We start from the raw sequence: 22,349 nt of genomic DNA on the forward strand, positions 1-22,349 counted from the left end.
ATTTGTCACTAACAATTCAGAAAAGCTTTTTTGTCATACTCTCTTTTCAAAGGATAATTTACTTAGCAAACAAGATGTATACAAGAATTGATTTGAAAAATTCTCATCCTAAGGAGTGATAACCACATTACCCATGTTTTCACTTTCAAAACTGAGGTGAAAATGTACACAAGTAATGGCACACACCAAGAAGTATACAACATAGATTCAAGCCTACACATGCTAACAATGCATAAATATTTAGATTATATCTATATAGGCCAATAAATATGCTTATGTACATATGTTTAGTTGCGTGTTTGGAGAGAGAGAGAGAGAGAGAGAGAGGTGTGTCACTATGATGGTGAGTTTGGTGGGACTTTGTAGCATGTCTTTCAGCAAGGATTTTATTCTAAACCCTAGGATGGGGTTTTTTTAATGTGCTTTGGACCTGTGATGCCTCCTATGACTTGGTACGTATGGATGAAACACTAAATGATTGTCTAGCCTTAGACCCTGAGGTCAAGGGAAGCATGCAGTGACTCTATAGTTCTCTCAAGTATGGAATCATCCAAATATTTTTCAAAGCAAAGTGGTGGTGTATTACTTTAGTGGAAAATTACTAAATATAAAAGATGTAGCACACTTCATTGATGGATGCTTGCATAAACTGCTAGGCAGATTCATGTGTTGTTTTCCTTGCCCATTTCAACAATTATAATTTTTGAACAAGTTGTGCATGTTCAACCTTGGCATACCTTGAGACGAATAGAAAAAGATCTTATCCAATTTCCCTACTCGGGTGGAAAATTTTGAAAATGCCTTCTTTTTTGTGGCCCTCAAAAACTAGATGCCTCTTTGGCTAAGGTCTTGTTCTTCCCATCCATAAATTGTCCCAATAGGTAAAAAGTTTGCATAGCCTAGCAAACAAATAAGAAACTCTTTGATACCATTAAAATTGAGCTATCAAAGTGTTAATAGTATTTTCTTTAAATCTTTACCAAGGCAATCTCACCAACTCCTACTACATTGTGGACAATTGAGCCATTTCTCTAAGAACTTCTCTATCCTGCCAGCAAGGGAAATGGAACTTGATCCCTCCTATGCCACTAAAATGTTTTATGTATCCAAGTAGTAGATGTTTTAGAAACCTCTAGGCTCTCTAGATAGATAGAAAACCAACTCTCACCTACTAGGACTATCCTCACCTCCTCAAGTTTCTAGAATAATATCCTTTTATGCTAAGCCACATGGGTTTTCAAGCAACCCACCCAAAGGTCCCTTTAGCTATACCAGTTTTTTTAGAAACCCAAATCCTTTGAACAAAGAGATATTACTAGTGACTTTGGATAATGGTGGATATAAACATGCAAAAAAGCATGCATTTCCAGAAACCCAAATCCTTTGAACAAAGAGATATTACTAGTGACTTTGGATAATGGTGGATATAAACATGCAAAAAAGCATGCATTTCCAGAATCCTAGCTTCCTACTAAAACTCCCCCAACATCTTTGATGTCCTTAGTGATATGCCTTCCCATGAGACTCTTGTTACAACCCACTAAGTAGTACAAAGATACCATAAAAACAAGGATGAGAATCACCCAAAAGGATCCATCTTTAGATGCCTTAGATCCTACACATGTGACCCTCTATGAGACAATTGTAAATTTTTCCTTTTATATATGCATTTTTTTGTATGGCTGAAAATTACCTTCTATTGTGATCCTCAAAACAAAACTTTGACGGCATAAACAGCTCCAAAAGGGGGGTAGAACTCCGGGATACCTCCTAGAAAATTTCTCGGAATGTTGAATATGTCTATCCATGTTCTGGACCCAAAAATTGCCTTTAAACTTTGCACGTGCGCGAAATGCAAAAACAATTTGCACACAACCATGCAAAGTACACACTTGAAGATAAAGCGAACTCACACGTAGAACAAGGAGATGGAGAACATGAACACAAGAGATGCAACAAAACTTCGCATCCCAACAATCCTCCCCTCTGTGGGTTTTGGTTGCATATCACTCACACAAGCCTCCCCTCAAAACACACTAGGGTGAGGCACACAATTCACTAGCCTCCCCTTAAACACAAATCTTTGGAAATATTGGGGCAAGGTTCTTGATGAGAGTAGAGCTGCGGTGTGAATGGGTCGATGACGAAGCAGTGTGGGTAGAGAGTACTCAATGGCGAGGATGCTTAGAGGTGCACTACGGTGGTTGTAGAATTTGATGAGAATTTGGATCTAATTGGGTGGACAAGCCAGTTTCAGTATAAAGCGGGAGCAAAGCTGTGGTCCGCCGTTGAACTCTCCTTTAAGAGGTGGATCCCACCTCTTTTGTCTCCATAGCCACACTCATTCACACAAAATTAGAGGATAGATTAATGAACTTATCTTTTCCAAATGAAACAATTTAGGGTTCAAATTGAATCTAAAAGTAGAAAGCTGCACGCACACCGTCCAATGCAAGTTGATGAAGTTTTTTATTTGTGATATAAATCAATCCGAAAAAGAACACGAATAAATAAATAAATGAAACCAAAATCTACTCTAATCACTCAATAATTAGTAATATTGGACCAGGAAGGGCTCAATCAGGCAATCAAAGAGTGAAATAATTTCTAATGCTATTATGCAATGCATGGGAAATTATGATTAGTAATTGCAATGCCTAAGAGAGAGAGGGCCAATGCAATCTAGTATACTGAGAGTTTCTAAGATGTAATAGATTAGGAAATTCTAATCTAGGCCATGCTCTGATACCAATTGTAGGATTGAGGTGGATAGGTCAGTGTGCCATGCATTGTAATGGCATGCTTGGAGAGGTTAGTGTAGAGCTTGAGAGAGAAACTATTGCACAATACAATATAGAATATAATTGCAAAATGATAAAGATTACATTTATTTAGCAAAATGTGCCTCTATGTAGGCTTATACAAAAGAGACAACCTTTTCACACATGAGCACAAGATGTGACTAGCTATGCACAAACACAAGTGGCTTTTCTTTACACATGAGTGGTAAGGGGTTATTCACATGGGTAATTAACACATGACACTTTTCTAGGTGGAAGAGATAAGAGATGCAACAAAACCTTGCATCCCAACAAGCAGTACTCCATCACGATGATGGGCCTCCTCTGGCCAAAGGTGCAGATATTATGGCAGCTGCCACTCAATACTATAATGCTTTGCTCAATGTCTCTCCTGTGGATTCACCTACAAGAAGTAATGTTGTCCAAACCCTCTTTAGTGTTGTGGATCCATGCATTGAAGAGGTCACTGGAAACAGAATTGAAGAGCCATTGGAAGAGGCAAAAATTTACTATGCTGTCATTAAACTACCAAATGATAAATGCCCAGGTATTTGTGGATTGTCCAAAGAGTTTATGCTTTTTTTTTCTAGGACTTAGGGGCATTGTATGCCCACTATTGAATGCAGTATGGATTTCTCAATGTATGGACCCAACACTCAAGCAGGGGATCATTAAGCTCATCCCAAAAACCACATTTCCTAAAACTTTGGCAGATTGGAGGCCCATCTCCATGATGGGGGTGCTGTATAAATTGCTAGACAAAGATATTGCTCTTAGAATTGCACCTAAATTGAAGAATTACATTCATTCTTCACAAACAAGATTTATTCGGGGCAGGTCCATACACAATAATATTTTAATAGCTCAGTTGGGCATTGAGCATGCACTCAACAAAAATCATGGCATTGTCATGTTTTAGATTGACTTTATCAAGGCCTTTGACATAGTGTTGTGGGACTTTGTCCCGCAAATATCAAAGGAATGGGTTTAGGGATAAAATTATCGGAGTTTTTAACTTGCTTGGCTAGCATGCCTACTCAAGGATTGTCATCAATGGAAAATTATTAGATAGGATGCATATAACCAGGTCAGTTAAACAAGGTTGTCCCATTAGTCTCTTTTTTTTACAGTGGCTACCCATCCCCAAGTAATTGTTTGCTATCTAGACAGAGTGGTAGCATCTTGTCATATTCAAACTCTGCATTAGGGTAGCAAACAATTACCTGGCAGAGGTTTTTCTCATGATACTTTTTTTTTCTTGAAAGCTCACAATGTCAATATTTTGAGATTCACTAAGCTGCTGGATCTGTATGCATTAGTTGTTGGGTTAACCATCAACTTGACTATTTTGTTGATTGATGTCTTTGTGAGATCCTTTGATGCTCTTTTTTGGGCTGGCAAGAGATATCCAAAAGATCATATCTTCAGGAATCTGGGATATCCCATAGGAGTCGGATATCCCATAGGAGTTGGGGCTTATTGAAAGAGTAAAGGGGAAAATTGCTTCATGGTTTTGTGGTCTATGGCCTTTTCATTCTAGATTGAGAATAGAACAAGCTATATTTTTCCCCTATATGCTTTGTTATCATCCATTATTGGACTGGTCTGAGAAAATGCTTCAAATTTGTATTGTCTTGAAGTCCTTGTGGAAGACTGCCTCTACCTCTGCCACTACGATTTCTCAAAATAATATTTTTTTTTCCTTACTCTCTGGGGGCTCTTCATGTTTTCAACTTGACTCTACATGCTCATGATAGAAGGTCATGTCTCATTAAGCATATGCTTGAAGCAGAAAATGATTGGTCCTTATGCATGTGGAAAATCTTAGAAGCTTCAGTGGTCTACTTCCATGGTGTTTGACACCTAGCTTCTTGGGATAAATTGTTTTCAGCAGATTCACTTAATATTGGCTTTGATGTTAGTACTATGCTTATTAAATCTTGGAAAAATTCATGTGCTTTCTTGTTGTGGAAAGGCACAATAAGATATACAGGGAATTATTTGGGGTTTGAAAGTCTGATTTGGAGTTTGTTTCTCAGGTGCTACATGCTAAATTGATTCGGAAACCTACACTCTCTTTGTTTAAAAAAGGGGTTTGCCAAACTTATCAAATGTTGGACTCTAATCTATAGTTGAAATTCTTTTTTGCAACTAGAAGGTGGCAATCTCCATCTGCTATATTTAACAAAAGTCAACGGTGTTAGACACATTTATATAGGATAGATATAATAAACAATGTAATTTACACATGATTGAGAAGTGGTGGTTACATGTATTGTCTGATGTATTGTCTATACCAAATCACTTAAAGTTTTTTTTTTTTGTGGATAGTCTGTACTTGGGTCCTGCCAATTGCTCAAAATTTAAAGAAGAAAGGATTCACTGATGGTAAATGCTACGTGTTACCATATACATGTGGTAGTTAAGTGTGTGAACACACTAGGACCGCCTGGGCAATTTTTCCCTCTTTAGGAGGTTTTTTCCCTCGTGCATTGTATATACACCACTAAGTAACACACTCTCTATTGTGTGCCTTGAGCTTCCTTCGTTATCTCCAAGTTGTGTGTGTTTCTCTGCAACCCTAATTCCAACAATTGGTATCAGAGCAGGTTTCATCCTCCCAGGCTTCGTCGCCAGCTGCTCCAGCACACGCCTGCTCACTTTCTTCTATTTCAATGAGCTTTATTAAGCGTTTGCAGGTCGACAAAAATATTAGGAAAACTCATGGAGCTTAGTCTGCTCAGATTTTCGATTCGGGCTCATTTCGGCCTCCACTTCCACTACAGACAGTACTGCACAGGCTATTTTGTCATTTTGTGCATAGTTTCTGTCAATGCCATTCTCTGCATAACAGGTGCATCATAGTCTTCTACAGTTTGTTCTATATAGCATGTGTTGTTCCCACTCCGTTTCTCCTATTTTCGAGCAGTTTTCACATCTGGTGCAGCATTTACCATGGCTGACAACAACACAGATGTGTTCAAGATGTTTGCTGTTGAGGACAGGTTGGATGGGGACAACTACCCTATGTGGGCTTATATGATGCAACATGTTCTTGTGTCAAAGGGTGTCTAGAACATTGTGCAGGGCATTGATGTACATCTTGGTTCTAAGGATGTAGGCGATGTTGAGGATGTTGCAGGTCTTCCTGCAAGGATTCCTGCTGTTAGAGTTGTTTTGCCTACGGCAGAACAAGCTCATTGGGATGTAAAGGATGCGCAGAAACATGCATTGATTGCGTTGTCTTTAAAGTGCACCATTGTTCCTCACATTCGTTCAGCAAAATCTACAAAACAGGCTTGGGATATTCTAGCAGGTCTTTATGCAAGCCGCAATGAGGCTAAAATTTCTTTGCTGCGTAAAGAGCTGAAGTCGAAGATTATGCATGAGAAAGATGATATGGACACCTTTCTCGCTGGTGTCAAGGATATGAATGGGTAACTTATTTTTGCAGGTGAAGTCAGTTCAGACGGTTCCCTTGTGCAGACTGTTCTTGATGCCTTACCAGATTCTTACCAGACTTTTGCTAGTACTTGGAGACTTATGACCCAAGGAAATCCAAAATTTGTCAAGTTTGATGCATTATGCACATTGCTATTGCAAGAGTCACTTTCCAGAAAAAACAGGACTAGACAGTGTGCAGTTGAACATGCTTTTATTGCTTCTCAAAGAAAGAGTGGTAACAGCAATGCAACCACTTCTTATGGTTCTACTGCGAGTGGCAAAACTTCTGTTCCCAATGGTTCTGCTAGCAACACTTCGTCTGGCTATTCTGGTGATAAGGAAAAAAGAAGATGCATTGCCATTATTGTAAAGCTAATGATCACTTGATCAAGTCATTTCCTAAGTTGAAGGCCAAAGAGGCTAAGAAGAAAGAGGGTGGTTCCACTGCAAATGCTGGTTCCACTGCAAATGCAGCCATTGTTGAGTCTTCTCTAAAAGGAGACTGTAATGTTGATGTTGATACAGAATGGGCTTTTAGTGCAAAGTGCACTTACAATCCTGCTGTCCATGATGCATGGTTGCTGCAGATTCACGTGTGTGGTATTTCGACAGTGGTGCTACAATGCACATTACCTCTCATCGTGAATTTTTCACCTATCTCGAGTCTGTCCCTCATGGGAATTCAGACACTTGTGCCAACAATGCCTCTTATCTGGTTCAGGGAGTTGGAAAGATTGTGCTTATTGCCGTATTCTGGGTAAAATGCAGTGTTCTAAGTTTCCAAAGGATGGTTCAGTTAGGGCCACATGTAGGTTGCAGCTTGTTCATAGTGATCTTTGTGGGCCCATGCAAACTCCATCCTTGGGCAATTACCTTTACTTCGTGACTTTCATTGATGATTACTCCAGGCATGCATGGGTATTTCTGCTTAAAACGAAGTCTGAAGTTTTTATGTGCTTCAAACAATTTCTGGCTTTGGCTGAAAATGTCTCAAAATGTACTATGGGCACCCTCTGTTCCGATTGAGGGGGGGAGTATATGTCTCATGAATTTAATGCATTTCTAGCTAGTCGTGGGATAAAACACCAATGTAGTGTGCCTTATACACCTCAGCAAAATGGTGTTGCTGAGAGGAAAAATAGGTCACTGACGGAAATGGCACGATGTATGGTCAAATGTTAAGCTTTGCCAGATTGTTTTTGGCTTGAGGCCATCATGTGTGCCACTTATGTACTTAACAGGTGTCCTACGAAATTTTGCAGTCTATTACTCCATATGAAGCATGGCATGATAGAAAGCCTTCTATTAAGCACATGCGTGTTTTTTGCTGTTTGGCATATGCTTTGGTGCCACAAACACACCAAAGCAAATAGCCTTGTTGTGCCAATTGATCCAGGTATGCGTGTAAAGAGTGGGAGGCCACAACAAAAAAAAGAGGGCTAACAGGACATCCTTGTCTTACCAATTTGGAAAAATATATTTTTTCAGAGAGTTTACCATTAATGATCAATCTCGAGTAAGCATGTTCACCAAGCAGAGAGATACAACTGATGATCCGAGGGAAAAACCCCATACCTTGCATGATTGGTTGCACAAAGTCCCTCTCTCTCTCTCTCTCTCTCTCTCTCTCTCTCTCTCTCTGTGTGTGTGTGTGTGTGTGTGTGTGTGTGTGTGTGTGTGTGTGTGTGTGTGTGTGTGTGTCTGTCTCTCTCTTTACCTTGATGCGGCCAACCTTGTCGACCTCTCCTAGTGCTGCATGGCAAGGCTCTTCTACAACATCCCCGTGGTTCGAGTAGGAGGATAGCCATACCACACAATTTGAGAGAGAGGAGGCGAGAGGAGGCTCACTGACCCCAGCCAATTCTAAGAGACCTTGGGCCGAGAGGCCATGTGCAACATTTTCAGTTTTTGCATGGCCTACGACCTTTACTCGCTCCACCGATTGTGTCATTGCAGGTTGTCATGGGTGCATGTTTTTTGTGTGTGTGTGTGTGTGTGTGTGTGTGTGTGAGAGAGAGAGAGAGAGAGAGAGAGAGAGGGGGGGGGGGGGGAGGCTATAACCACACCCTGGGGTTTGAACTTGTGACTACCTGCAAAACAATAACCTCTCCACACCCCTCCACCCACCTACGAGGTTGTGCCCACACCTTGCGGCGAGGGTAGCAAAACAATAGGCTAATTAAGTGACAAGAGGGTGTTAGCCAATTGTGCATCAAAATCATCTCTCTCTCTCTCTCTCTCTCTCTCTCTCTCTCTCTCTCTCTCTCTCTCTCTCTCTCTCTCTCTCTCTCTCTCTCTCTCTCTCTCTGTGTGTGTGTGTGTGTGTGTGTGATTTTTCATGAAATAGCACTTAGAAAGGATACCGGAGCTTGAAAGTCCACGAGGGAGGCCAATGCTAATAGAGATGTACCTTCTTGGAGACTTCTCTGCTACCCGTCTTCCTCTCCTTCTCCCTCAAATTAAAGATTTTCTAGGTTTGAGCCTTAGTAAATTCAATATACACATCAAATCCCCACCTCCAAAAGAGTGTGGATCACCACATGAGAGCCTTCTTCTCTACTACCTACGTGCAAAGGCACTGCCCTTTTTGAGGCTCTTTCTTTCATACCTCTTTGTAATGGCAGCCTCAAAAGTCCTGGTTATGGTGATGCCTTAGATGATGGCCATGGTAGTGTCGATGATGTTGGTCTCAAGTTCTGAGATGTACCGTGGGGAACATTTTAAGTGTCCCTTTGGCATACACAACTTGATGAGGTAATCGGGAAGAGTTTGCAAGCCCTATCACTCTACCATTGAGGTTGAGTATGAAGCCTAGCATAACAAAGATTAGGCTTTTTAATTTATATGTGTGGTGGCTACGCTGCTAAATGAATACCATATCACACATTATTATGCGTCTCTAATTGCTTTAGGAATTTGGTTTTCTTGTTTGCCAAGCTTTGTTATTCCCAATATAGTGTGTCATCCCCTCGTATCTCATGGCTATTGGAATGCAATTATCCTATCTATAAAATGAAATGAGTGGCCACCATGTGGCTGCAAATCTATGACGTTATTTGTAGATCTATATCTATATTAAAATGAGAGAGGCGAGGCACTTGGGAGCATTTTCTTGCAGCTATGCTTTTGAACTCCTAGCCTTAGCATCTATCGCGCTACCGCCTTGGCATATCCTTGCATTGGCATGTCACTTAGTGCCACATTGTGTCCTTTCCTTGTTTGCAGGTTGTTGCACTAGGCTGTAATCTTGGAGGCTTTGCATCCACCCTTGGCATTGAGATGTGGGGCAGTTTCACACTCACCATCCATGACCATGCCAGGCCTAGCTCTCAATGCATTCGTTGAGCTACAGACATCAGGATACAATAGCCTATAGCAATGCTGGCCGTCGTCGAGCTGTATGCAGATGAGATTATCATCAGCTGGCACGCCTGATCACAAAACAAGAGCATTAATTTATGCATAATATAGGTTATCCCACAACAACATCATCGTTGATTGTTGCATGCCATAACAACATCATCAGTGTTAATTGCTGCATGCCATAACAAGATCATCGTTAATTGTTGCATGCCTGCTTGCTGCTGCTCTTGGGCCAAGGCGCTGCCTGCTAGCAACATCGCCACACAAATGCATACATGAAGCGCCAACGTCGAACTATTTCTCCTGCCTTCCATGAGCAATTAAGTAGTGAATTTTTTTGGAATTAAACATTCTATTCAAAGTAGCATTACAATTTACTCTAAAAAGAATGCTCTTATGAAAGGTCCACAAGTTTTTCTGTAAATTCAAGAAATATGATTTTTCTTCTTTCAAAGAGAAAAAGAGCATGTGTAGTGATACAAATAAGTTAATACTAACTCCCTCAAGGAGAGTTAACTTTTGAAGGGTAGCCCTATCTTAATCAAAGAAGTTTTTCCTTGGAAGTGGTAATTTTCTTCCAATTAAGGTATCCCCCCCTCTTATCAATTGGAAAGTCCTAAACCATAAGCCTCTTCTAGATACATAATTAATCCTCTCCAGGGTAGCAAAGGTATGCTTAAATCCCTTCTTAAAGAATAATTTGTTAATCATTCATACACTATTGCATGAACCACGTTTCACCACACTGGCATGTCCACTCTTAGGAGCTTTGTATTTTTTATGCTAATACTACCATGCATGGAAGGAGTTCACTCTTGCATAAGCACTCAAAGGAAGTTCCATGATTATTTATCTCAAGATTGCAAGTTGGTGAATTCCGAAGTTTTGTGTTTACCATGCTTAGATCACACCAAAGAAAAAATCCATTGTAGAAACCATATGCATTGTTCATTTCAAGTTTGTCTACTTTCAAGTTTTTTTGCAAATTCAAAGGGAGGAGTAAGGGGATAGCTTCACAGATGTCATGACTATTTTGCTTGCACATAAAACTCCCATTGCTTCCATGGATATGCCCCATGGATGGCTAATGATGCAAAGGGACCAAAATGGGATTCGTCAAAGTCGGGGCTAACTTGAAACTTACGTCAAGACAAAACTCTAATTTTCCAAGAGACTCGTTGTATTTCTTAAGGTCTTGTTTGATTAAAGATTAAAATGAACTAGGAACCAAGAGATTATAACTCGAGGAACTTAATCTAAATTTTAACTAAAATTAAAAATTTACCGAGATGTGGATAGCCCTAGCATAACATAGAAGATCTAAGTGTGAACTTTGTCCTACATGCTTGGAAAAGGCATACGTAGGTGTTTACCAGTGGGATACAACGAGGGATGGTCCTTTTGGGCTAGGTCTCATAACCATTGGTCTATATTTTGAGCTCAGCTCATTCATTGTCGTAGAAATGGGATTGAATGGTAGTGTGCCCCGGTCGGGTGATAGGGACCCACAGATGCATCTGGAAATCGGCCTAGTCCGGGTAGACCTGATGCCGATGGGAAAAGGAGTAAGGAAAATGGATCCATGAGGGGATGAGGATAAGAGAGGAGGATGCGATTTAATCAAGGAACTCTTATAATTGTTTGGAAAATAGGAACCTTGGAAAGGCTAGGAACCTAAGTGGACTATTCCACAATTGTCTCATTAGTTGGACCTTTTCTCTGCTTCTTGGATTATTGATTTAAAAAGTAAAAAAATTGAATCTAGAATATAATATTTTTGTGACCCTTTCCCACACAAGATAAAGAAAAATAAGAATTCAAAACTGTGTCAAGGTGCCGCCTCCACACGTGGCGGAGGAGATATGATACCCAAGTCGTGGGATGAGGATAGGGATATGCCTAGAGGAGTATATGTGATTGCTTCAAAAATAGCTAGATAATTTCACTAATTCTAAAGGGAAAAGGAAGTAACATATTCTATAAAGGAAAAGGTGGGAACGACTTGATAAATGCACACTTGCAAGGGTATGCAATAGTTTGCATGCTGCTTTCAAATGCTTGAAATGTATTCTTGGGTCAACATGATTGGAATACCGTTTTGTACTATCATAGTACTACTTTGAAAGGGTGTATTTATCAAACGGTTCAGTGGGTGGGTGGATTTTGGAGGGTTAATTTGCTGGCCGGAATGTTGAATCCAATTTTATGTTGTCCACTAAGTTAAGATCTGGGGTAAATGATCCCAATCTACGAAGTGGGGATCAAACTTGGGAACGAGGGTTTTGGATAGCTATGAAATATACTCACCTTAGGGGAATGCTCTGCAATTGTGCTCGGTCATAATCAAGACAAAAGCGTGAGGGAGCTTGAACAAATGGTGAACTAGAAACTTCCACTAGTTGACCCTGGAAGGTGGAGTTTGAATTTAGTCTGATGACTTTGATTGGAAAGTTGGACCGGTAAGAAATGGTGCTTCGGGGCTAAGGGATGCATATGAGAGAAAGTGAATGTTATCACCCCCTTGAGTTGGCATCGAAGAGTAGGAGGAGGCCTGTCTTGGTGTTGGTCTCAAGCGGGAGGGATGTCAAAGATCATGGTGTATCCATTTGGAGATGGTATAGTTGGTGGTCCATGGAATGGCCCTCAAAATTTTGTTTTCAATGTAATTTACAGACCTAGTTTCTTGCACGTTGGTAAGCTACGATGGCTTTGAAGTGATTATACATCCAATGCACACAAAAATATGGATTCATGCTCTGTGGCCCAATCTACTTGTAGCCTTATTGTAATTGAATGCAAACCATGCTTGCCTAAAATGTTTTGCAACTTCAAACGTAAATCCATGCAAATAGATGAGAAATACTAAAACTAGTCACAACCTTGCTATAATGAGGATCAAGGAAGCTTTGTAAGCTTATGTGTATCCCTTGGATGAGAATCATTGTAGCAATAATTCCGAATTGAAATTGAAACTAAAAAAAGAGTACCTCGAATCTTGTCGGATACACCAATATGTCTCGTCATACACCAAAAAATCTTCAATAAATACCTTGGATATCGACAAAAGGAACCTAATCCGATTGTGTCGTACACACTGGCAAAAAATATTTGATTCTATCCCCCAATTTCTTGCTCAATGTAAACCACAAGCATATCTCTTCGATGGGGGGCAGCTTAAATATGGTGTACTCTGTTGAGATGTAGAGAGAAAGAGAGAGAGAGACGAGACAAGAGACACACCATATACGCTCCCAAAGACTGATTCATATTGAGGACAAGATACAAATATATAGGTGAGACCAAGTTCAGTAGAGTGAGCCATATATAGCTCCAATACCCCCCCTCAAACAAAGGTCTCTAGCTTTGGATGAAAAAACCCTTGGGGAGTTCAAGGGAAAAACCCAAGCCCCTATACAATGTGAAATATGAACCAGCGGTGATGATGTGAAAGTGAATTGTGCATCTATGTACAAATATTCAAGTGACTTAGATATCACAAGGTGCAAATGTGGAGTGTGCATAGTGCATGGTACCTAAAAGATTACAATGAAATATGTACAAAGCTATTACAATAGAAAAGAAGCTAATCTAGAAAGAGTGAGGCCGAAGCAACTCCAAGCTCCGAGTGCAAGAGGATGAAACGTGACTCATTGAGGCCTTTGGTCAAAATGTCTACAATCATCTAGTCACTTGGGCAGTGTTCAACCATAATGGTTGCCTTGCGTACTTCATACTTGACATAATGATAATGGACAGCAATGTGCTTTGACTTATTATGTTGAACATAGTCTTTTGCAAGACTAATAGCACTTTGGTTGTCACACCGCAAGGGTGTTCTAGAAAGAGGAGAGTGACCAATATCAACCAGCATTTGTCGAAGCCAAATCAACTCACGAGATGCAAGTGATGCCGCAACATATTCTGACTCAATCGTAGAAACTGCAACACAACGTTGTTTCTTGCTGGTCCAAGAAACAAGATACCCATTTATAAAGAAGAAATTTCCACTAGTAGATCGCATAGATAAATGTGAGCTTGCCCAGTCTGCATCTGTGTAACCCAAAAGAGAAAGAGATTGCATAGAGTCCGATGTGAGTTGTCGTCAATAGAATAAACCAAAATCTGTAGTGCCTTTCAAGTATTTCAATACACGCTTTGCAGCAGACCAATTCTTAAGAGAAGGACATGCAAGATGTTGTCCAAGATAGTTAGCAGCAAACAGAATATCAGGACGAGTGTTCATGCCAACAAACTGAAGACATCCAATCAAGTTAGCATAAGGTTGATTTGTGACAAGTTGACCGCCATTGTCAGAAGTATTCTTCGTAGAGCTCGCAAGACAAGGTGTGTTGGCTGAATGTGCAGATTCCATACCAAATTTTTGAATAGTATCTGCAATAAACTTTGACTGTCGAAGGAATAAAATACCTTTTGTATGGTTCCGTTGGATTTGAATGCCAAGACAAGTGTGAATCTCTCCAAGATCCACCATATCGAATGCAGAAGACAATAACTTTTTCACTTGCTGAAGAAATCCCAAATCGTTGGAAACAAGGATGGTATCATCCACATAAAGAGCAAGAATCACAAAACTGCTACCTTGGCGTTTTATGTATAAGTTAGGGTCTGACGAGCAAGAGATGAATCCTTTAGAGGTGAGAAAAAGATCAAATTTTGTATACTAGGCTTGCGAAGCTTGTTTGAGACTATATAGTGCCTTATTGAGTTGAGCAACAAGGTCTTCTTTACCTGGAATAACAAACCCTTCTGGTTGTTCCATATAAATTTCCTCTTCCAAGTCACCATTAAGAAAAGCAGTTCTCACATCCATTTGATGAGCTTCTAAATCAAATTGAACAGCAAATGCCAATAAAACTCGAACACTTGTAATGCGAACAACTGGTGAAAAAGTATCTTGATAATCAACACCAGCTACTTGGGAGTAACCTTTTGCAACTAAACGAGCCTTGAACTTGTCAAAAGATCCATCTGCTTTTACTTTTGTCTTATACACCCACTTACATTTAATAGTTGTACGACCAGGAGGTAATTCAGTTAGTATCCATGTACCTTTAGAGATAAGAGAATCGTACTCTGCTTCCATAGCCTCTTGCCATTGATCCTTTTGTGGTGAAGAGATAGCTTCATCATAAGTAACGGGATCTTCAGAAGTAGAAAAAGCATTATCAGCAATATCGTCATCATAAACATGACATGAGCCATGTTCAAAATCAATAGGCAGATTAACAAAAATATCAATATCATCATTGGCAACATTTGGAATGGATGGTTGTGAAGAGGAAAGTTGCTCTATAGGAAGAGTTTCATCTTCTGAAAGAAATGGAAAAGCCTGAAGCAATGATTTAGTATCATCAGAATCATCCTTGGACCATGAGCCTCCCATAAGTTGTTCGTTAAAAGTAGCATCACGATTCACAATTACTTTCTTGGAGGAAGGGTCATAGAATTTGTAGCCTTTGGAAGTGTCAGAATATCCAATAAAAATAACTTTAAGACCAGGAGCATCAAGCTTTGTTCGTGTTTCTTTGGGAACATGAATATAAGCAATACATCCAAAGGTTCGAAAATGAGATACAGAAGGAATGTCACCTGTCCATGCTGTGATGGGTATCTTACCAGAGGGTGCAGTAGTAGGAAGATGATTCTGAATAAATGTTGATGTCAAAGTAGCTTCAGCCCAGAAAACACGAGATAAGCTAGAATGAATCAACATACATCTTACAGCATTGAGAATAGTGCGATTCTTTCATTCAGCAACACCATTCTGTTGAGGCGAATATGGAATAGTGTGTTCATGATGAATTCCACTGTTAGCACAGTAACTCACAAACTCTCGAGAAACATATTTGCCTCCATTGTCACTACGAAGCTTCTTAAGGCGACGACCAGTTTGAAGTTCTGCAGCCTTGTAGAATTGTTTGAAAACAGATAAGGCTTCAGATTTTTGTCTAAGTAGAAATACAGTCGTATACCTTGAGAAATCATCAATGAAAGTAATAAAGTAGCGATATTGTGATCTCGAAGAAGGTAGAGGTCCACATATATCAGTATGAACAAGATCCAATATGTCATGAGAATGAGTTGTATTTGAAAGAGGAAAGGGTTTACGATTGTGTTTCCCAAGAGCACAAAATTCACAAATTCCCATATGGGGATGGGCTTTAAGATCCATGCCATGAACAAGATCACGACGTTGAAGATCAAGGAGTTTTGAGAAATCAGCATGAACAAAACAGTGATGCCATACTTTGCAATCATGATCACCTAGAGCAGTGACAATATTTGCTACAACATCGTTGAGAGAGAGTTCAAACAAATTACCGTTTCGAGGAGCAGTGGCTATAGTCTATCCATCTTTCTCAATTCGGCATTTGGTATAATCAAATCCAACAAACAGACCAAGATCAACAAGTCTAGCAACTGAAAGAAGATTACGTTGAAGATCTGGTACATGTAATACTCCTCGCAAAATTCGAGTGGAAGAAGATAAGGTACCAAGATATAAGTCTCCAATACCCTTTACTTGACAAGTAGTATCATCAGCTGGTAGTGGATGATAGTTATGGAGCCACTTAGACTGATATGTCATATTTCTTGTAGCACCAGAATCGACAATAAAAAGTGATCCATCACGTACATGAAGTATTCTGTCTGGAGCAACGGAACATAGGATGCAACTTGTTTCTGGTACAAGGTTGTTTCGATGTTCAGTAGCATGTGCTCTATTCCGATCTGTGTCGAATCGACGCTTATAGCACATATGAGTGGGATGATCAGATCGTCCACAATATTCACAACAAGAAGAAGAAGAGTCTCTAGATAAACGTGGTTGTTTTGTGGTAATATTGTGTTCTTCATCATATTGACATGCCCAACAATCATCTTCAGTATGGCCATTTTTGTTGCAGTAAGAACATTGCTTATTAGGAAATTTGAGACGAGAGAAAATATTACCGCGACGGCCACCTCTGCGGTTTTCTCGTTGAAATGGACGCCTTCGAGCATAAAAAGCACGTTCCATCTGTTGTGACTCAGTTTCCTCTTGTGAAATCATAGCTGTATCGTGACCAGCATTCCGACGTTCTTGACGTTGAGAGTATCCAATTAAAGACATGCAAGCTTGGTCGAAATCAAGACCATCTTTATTAGAGAGAATAGTAACAATGTTATCATAAGAAGAGTCCTTCACCGTATCAAGGAGAAGTGTAATCAGTTGCTTTTGTGGAACAGGATCACCAGCAGCAGCAAGTTGATTAATAATAGATTTTAAAGACTCAATATGTCCCGTCATGGAAGTACCAACTTCATATTGTAACTTGTTAAGCAACCCTCTCAAATAAAGTATTTCTGTAAGAGATTTCTTCTGAAAGTTTGCAATAAGGTACTTCCATACCTCATGGGAAGTAGGCAGTTCATACATATCAAGCAAAAGGGAATCAGCAAGAGCAGAAAGAATATACCGACGAGCTGCTTTATCACGTCGTTGCCAATCCGTATAGGCAACATTCCAATCTTCAAATATAGGTCCTTCAGTGATAAGCACGTTATCATTCTCCGTATCAACAGGCTGAGGCGGACAAACACGATTTCCAAGAACAACATCGGAGAGTTCATCGCCTTCAAGAATTAACAACATCTTTGCTTTCCAGGCTGGAAATCCTTGACCTTGGAAAGGAGGAACGGAACGCTGGCCAGAAGGAAAGCCGTTGACGAGAATATTCATAGCCATATCTTGTTGCAAGAAGGCGTATAAGATAAGATCGCAGAATCTGCACACCATATATGGTGAAGGCCGCAATTGAGAATGAGAGAGATATGAGTACTGCGTTCTGTCAACGATAAATGTAAGAAGGATGCTCAAGGAACGTCCACAGATGTGAGAGACGTCACCCAAAAAAGGCAGGGTAAAGGAGACAATAATAAACGAGTCCTCAAAACAGAGTGTCGTGAGATGCAAGATTGACGGCCACAATACGTATAGCAAAAAGCTAAATCTTCTCGAAAAAGTTAACGCCAAAATAAGAAAAACGATCGCGGACGCTTCACGAAGAAGTAGGACGAAGAAAGCTGCATCAAGCTCTATTGCAGTAAAAACAACATAACTTTCTGTTGCGAACTCCGATTGACGCAAACCTACAACTCAAATCGAAGAGCTCGAGGAGACGAACAAGTTTTGGATGAGGAGAGCCATTGCGCTACACTCCATTGCGCTTTTCCCGTTTCTCCAAATTTTGAGCAGAACAGCAAGAAAAATTGAGATGAAGTTCAGGGTGTCATTAACAAGAAAACATAATCAACGATTAGATTGATTAGAAATAAACGCCACATAAAACACTAATCATATTCTTCTTAACACAAAACAACCACAGTTAACAAGAATCAACGCTCAAAAATAAAATTTGTAACAATTTTGAATCTTACATGCGAATCGCATACACATACTGTTGTCACCATGAATTGAATCGGTGCGTGATCGTTACCGCTCTGATACCATGTTGAGATGTAGAGAGAAAGAGAGAGAGAGACGAGACAAGAGACACACCATATACACTCCCAAAGACTGATTCATATTGAGGACAAGATACAAATATAGAGGTGAGACCAAGTTCAGTACAGTGAGCCATATATAGCTCCAACATACTCAAAGCTGTGCTTCAAATTGAGATCATTTCCTATTGAAGCCTTCCTTGATTTTGGTCTTCACACTAAGCATTGGCCTTTGGATAGCCAAAGTTTGCTAAAGAAAAACCTTGGCATGCCCAACCTTGCTAGGTTTTTATGCCTTTGACAAGCCATGCTTGTATGAAAATTTGAGAACAAGCAATACCTATCATAATTTTAAGAGTACCTATACTCATTGTCATTGAGGTCTTCATGGTTTCCTGTTGTGACTTCTTTGGAATAATGGAATGCATGAACTCAAGCCTCTTCCTTATTGAACAACCCATGGAGGGATCAAGAATTAGATTCATTTTAATCAGTGTGCTCTCTTAGAAATACACATTTATTGGAGGTAGATTCAATCTCCTCCATGGTGGCTCCCACTACAGACACATTGGCTTGTCCTACAAAAAACAATAATGAATAATAAACTAAACATTCTACTAGTTGAATGACCTCATATTAAGTAATCAAGCCACGAAGGGCAATGATCTCTCTCCCAATAAATGACTCCTCTATTGACCATCCAAGACAAAAACATAGAATCAATCCCTGAAGGATCTTTCCAATCCTCAATCCTCTCTGGCATAACCTCTAAAGAGTGATCATCAAAGAATTTCACCAACCATTTACTTTTAATAACTGAACACCAACCAACTTGGGTAAAAAATCTAAAGATTCTTTTGACAACATAAGACAGATACACCATCATATAATCAACATTTATCACCTACAAAGGAGCCTCTTTGAGGACTCCAAGAGCTCTGGGACCTTGTCATATGCTTCTTTGGTATTCATTTTTTCCCATAGATCAGGGAAATTGAAGTCCAAATGTTCTCTCTATTGATGAGAGAACCAAGTCTCGAAGTCGTTAGGAATAAACTTTCCCTTCAACTTGAAGCATTGCTTTAACAAATTTCCCCAGTACCACTCCTTTCTCAAGTACATTCTAAACTTTTGTGCGCTACGATACCTTTCGCTGACAGGATCATCTCTTTTGCATGTCAAAATAGATTGAAAAACATCTCGTTTTCTAAATTCAATATATGCAATATAAACAATAAGTCTCATTTCCAAAATGTTTCCATAATCTTACAACTTCGCTTAAAACTTTTCTTGCCGCTCGGGTGTAATCTTAGTTGTGGCTAATGAGTGAACTTTATCCTTGGTTAGAGCAATCATATCTTTCTCTTTTACCCAGCTATAGCTAATTAAAACAAAAGAGAGAAGATTCCAACCCCATTTACTGGATTTGCAATTGATAACATCTTCAAAAGAGAAGCCAAAGTGCATGTTAGAAAGAAAAACTTAGTCATTTAAAGCAATTTAGTTATCTTTAGAGTATAAATAAGTTAATAGATAAGGAGGTTACAAAAATATACGTACTTTGTAAGCCCTTTCGTTGAAAACTTTTTTGGTTCTACTCAGATCAAGGGTTCCCTTATGTTGTGCAGACAAAGAAGGATCATTTATGTCTGCAATATTTTTCATTATAGTAGCATCAAACTCTCACTAAGTACAAGGTAACTTAATATTAATAAGAAGAATATTAAGAATTTGAGAGTCAAGACACAACAAAGAAGAGCAAACAATGATATCCAACACAAGAAAAGAATATACTAACCTTCCAAAAAAGTATTGCTAAAAGAATAGTTGGTGCATTGTACCATGTACCCTTATCTGCCTTTCTTCCACAAGCCAATTCTACTTCTATCCAATGCAACCAGTATCTTGGAAAATCCTTCAAAAGAGACTCTTTACTAGCGGTAGTAAGCTTTTGAAATAGAAATAGTTATTGGCCACAGTTGGTACAAATGGTTGTGCGACCAATTCTTCAAAAGCATTCAAAATCAAAGAAGTAAATGCATAAGAGAAACATATCTCTATTGTTCATAAAAAACAACTCAATACTCACTCATTTTGAGTCCTTAAAGCAAGCATGAGCTCTCCCTCTACTCCTCCATTCATGTTGACAAATCGGCACTTGAAAGAGCAATGCCTCTATTTTATCATTGAGTACTCTAAGCATTCAAAGACTAGTGTAAGGTAAACCCACCTTTATAATAATTATGGAAGAAATATACTTTATAAAGAAAAGATTTACGTGACTTGATCATGCTCATCCAAGTCTTCAGGCGATGGCTGCCATCCCAAACACATAATTTTTGCCACAAAGATCTTCCCATTCAGGAGGCAAGGCTCTCTCAATGTCAAATTTGGCCCCACTCTAATTTGCTATTTTTTGTGACAGGTTGTTCATCATACCCAGCCCTCCTGAAGGAGAAAATGAAAGGTGCTCCAAGAACACTATATCCTAGGGTCTCAAATCTTCTTACAAGGCCCTCGGTACCAAGCGCGACTACTCCTATGGATTTAGTTTCCATCGATATACAAAGGGGTATACGTGGAGGGTCTTGAGATCTATTCACTATGAAGTCCTCAATTATCTGCTCTCTGATACACCCTTGAACATCCTTGCCAAAAGTTGTGGGATAGTCTAAGGGTTTAGGTATGATTGTTGTAGCCTCAAAAGTACGTACCTACAGGATGATCAATATTTGGACTACCCATACCTAAAGGAAGGGATTGTATTGGTGCATTGATCTCATTCTACTGCTAGAAAACAATGATGAAAGTAGAAGAGAATTACTAAATGACTTTTGAGAATAACATTGAAATGAAAAAAATCTCTAAAAACTATACCTCTTTTGTGCTTGCCCCTCTTAACCATCCTTGATCTTGAGGAAGCCCTTTCCATTTCTTTGTACAGAAAATAAACATCAGCAAAAAAAGAATCAATAAAATCTCACAGTTGCAAATCACTATTTTAAAATCACTAGTTGAAAAACAAATTTCATTTCGAAAGACATGTTTATTAATATGTTTAGCTTTGCACTCTCCTAAGTAAATGCTTGAAAAAAATATGAATTATAAAAATTATTTTCAGGAGTGTGTTTGATTTAGCCCAATCACTATAGACCAAAGAGTGTAAGTGTTTTTGAAGAAAAGGCCTTGTTCACTCCACTAAAGCATCAATTTAGAAAATAATTTTCGCATAAAAGTGTACTCTCATATATAAATGTTTCAAAAAAAGCTAAGGACATCCACTAGGAAATATGTAAGATAGCACGTGTGAACAAAATAAGGGATTTATCATTAGGTACATTTACAAAAAAATGTACTTACAAAAAGGGTTTTTTAATCGAGAAAGTGAAAGTTTTTATACATAAGGGCTAAGGTTTTTTACAAAAATGCATACAAAAAGGATACATATAATACTTGAAAATATACATGTAAGCGATTATTTAAATACCTCTTGCTCGCATGTACTATATGCAATATTTACATGGTGGAGTTCTCGAGAAAAGAAGTTGAATTTTGTATAATATCCAACTCCTTTTAAAAAAACAACATGCACTCTCTTAAATAGATGTGTAAAAAAAGCATGAAATTTAGAAAATATTTTTCACATTGAAATGTAAATGTGCATTCTGTTAAGTAAATGTTTTCAAAAAGCTTGAAATTTGCATAATATTTTACTCGCTAAAAGAGAAACGTGCACACTCCTAAATAGATGTGTCAAAAATAACATCAATTTAAACAATATTTCTCATGAAAAAATAAACAACATTTTGAAAAATATTTTTCACATTGAAATAATAGTGTGCACTTTGCTACGTAAATGTTTAGTAAAAAAAGACAAACTTAGGAATAATGGAAAAAATTCAAGTCCCATTTTTTGAAAAATGGTTCATCTAATTGGAGGTATTTTGGCAATATACAAGAGCCAACCATGTAATAGGATCCTCTACTTAGTGTAACTAAATTATCCTCTTGTTATGCATAGAAAGAAACTTCTAGTACATTTTGGAATCATTTTACCAATATTCTTCATTGCTACATGAAAAATAGCTTTAATTCAGTCAAAACTTGACATGCTAAAGTTTGACTACTCACAAGTAAGGGGTCTTTTGAAATAACAAAGGATATCATTCTCCTATTTTAGGGGTCAAAATATGGAAAATGCAAGTCCTTCACCTTTAGAAGTTTGCAAATGAG

At 38.9% G+C, this 22,349-nt stretch overlaps 1 pseudogene; it reads right to left on the minus strand.

Moving 5' to 3' along the window:
* Positions 1–9,479: 9,479 nt before the first annotated feature.
* LOC147419114 (uncharacterized) lies at positions 9,480–20,413 on the minus strand (annotated as a pseudogene).
* Between the last annotated feature and the right edge of the window lie 1,936 nt (positions 20,414–22,349).

Source organism: Adiantum capillus-veneris, chromosome 29, assembly GCF_014529385.1.
Source record: "Adiantum capillus-veneris isolate H3 chromosome 29, ASM1452938v2, whole genome shotgun sequence".
Lineage (NCBI taxonomy): Eukaryota > Viridiplantae > Streptophyta > Polypodiopsida > Polypodiales > Pteridaceae > Adiantum > Adiantum capillus-veneris.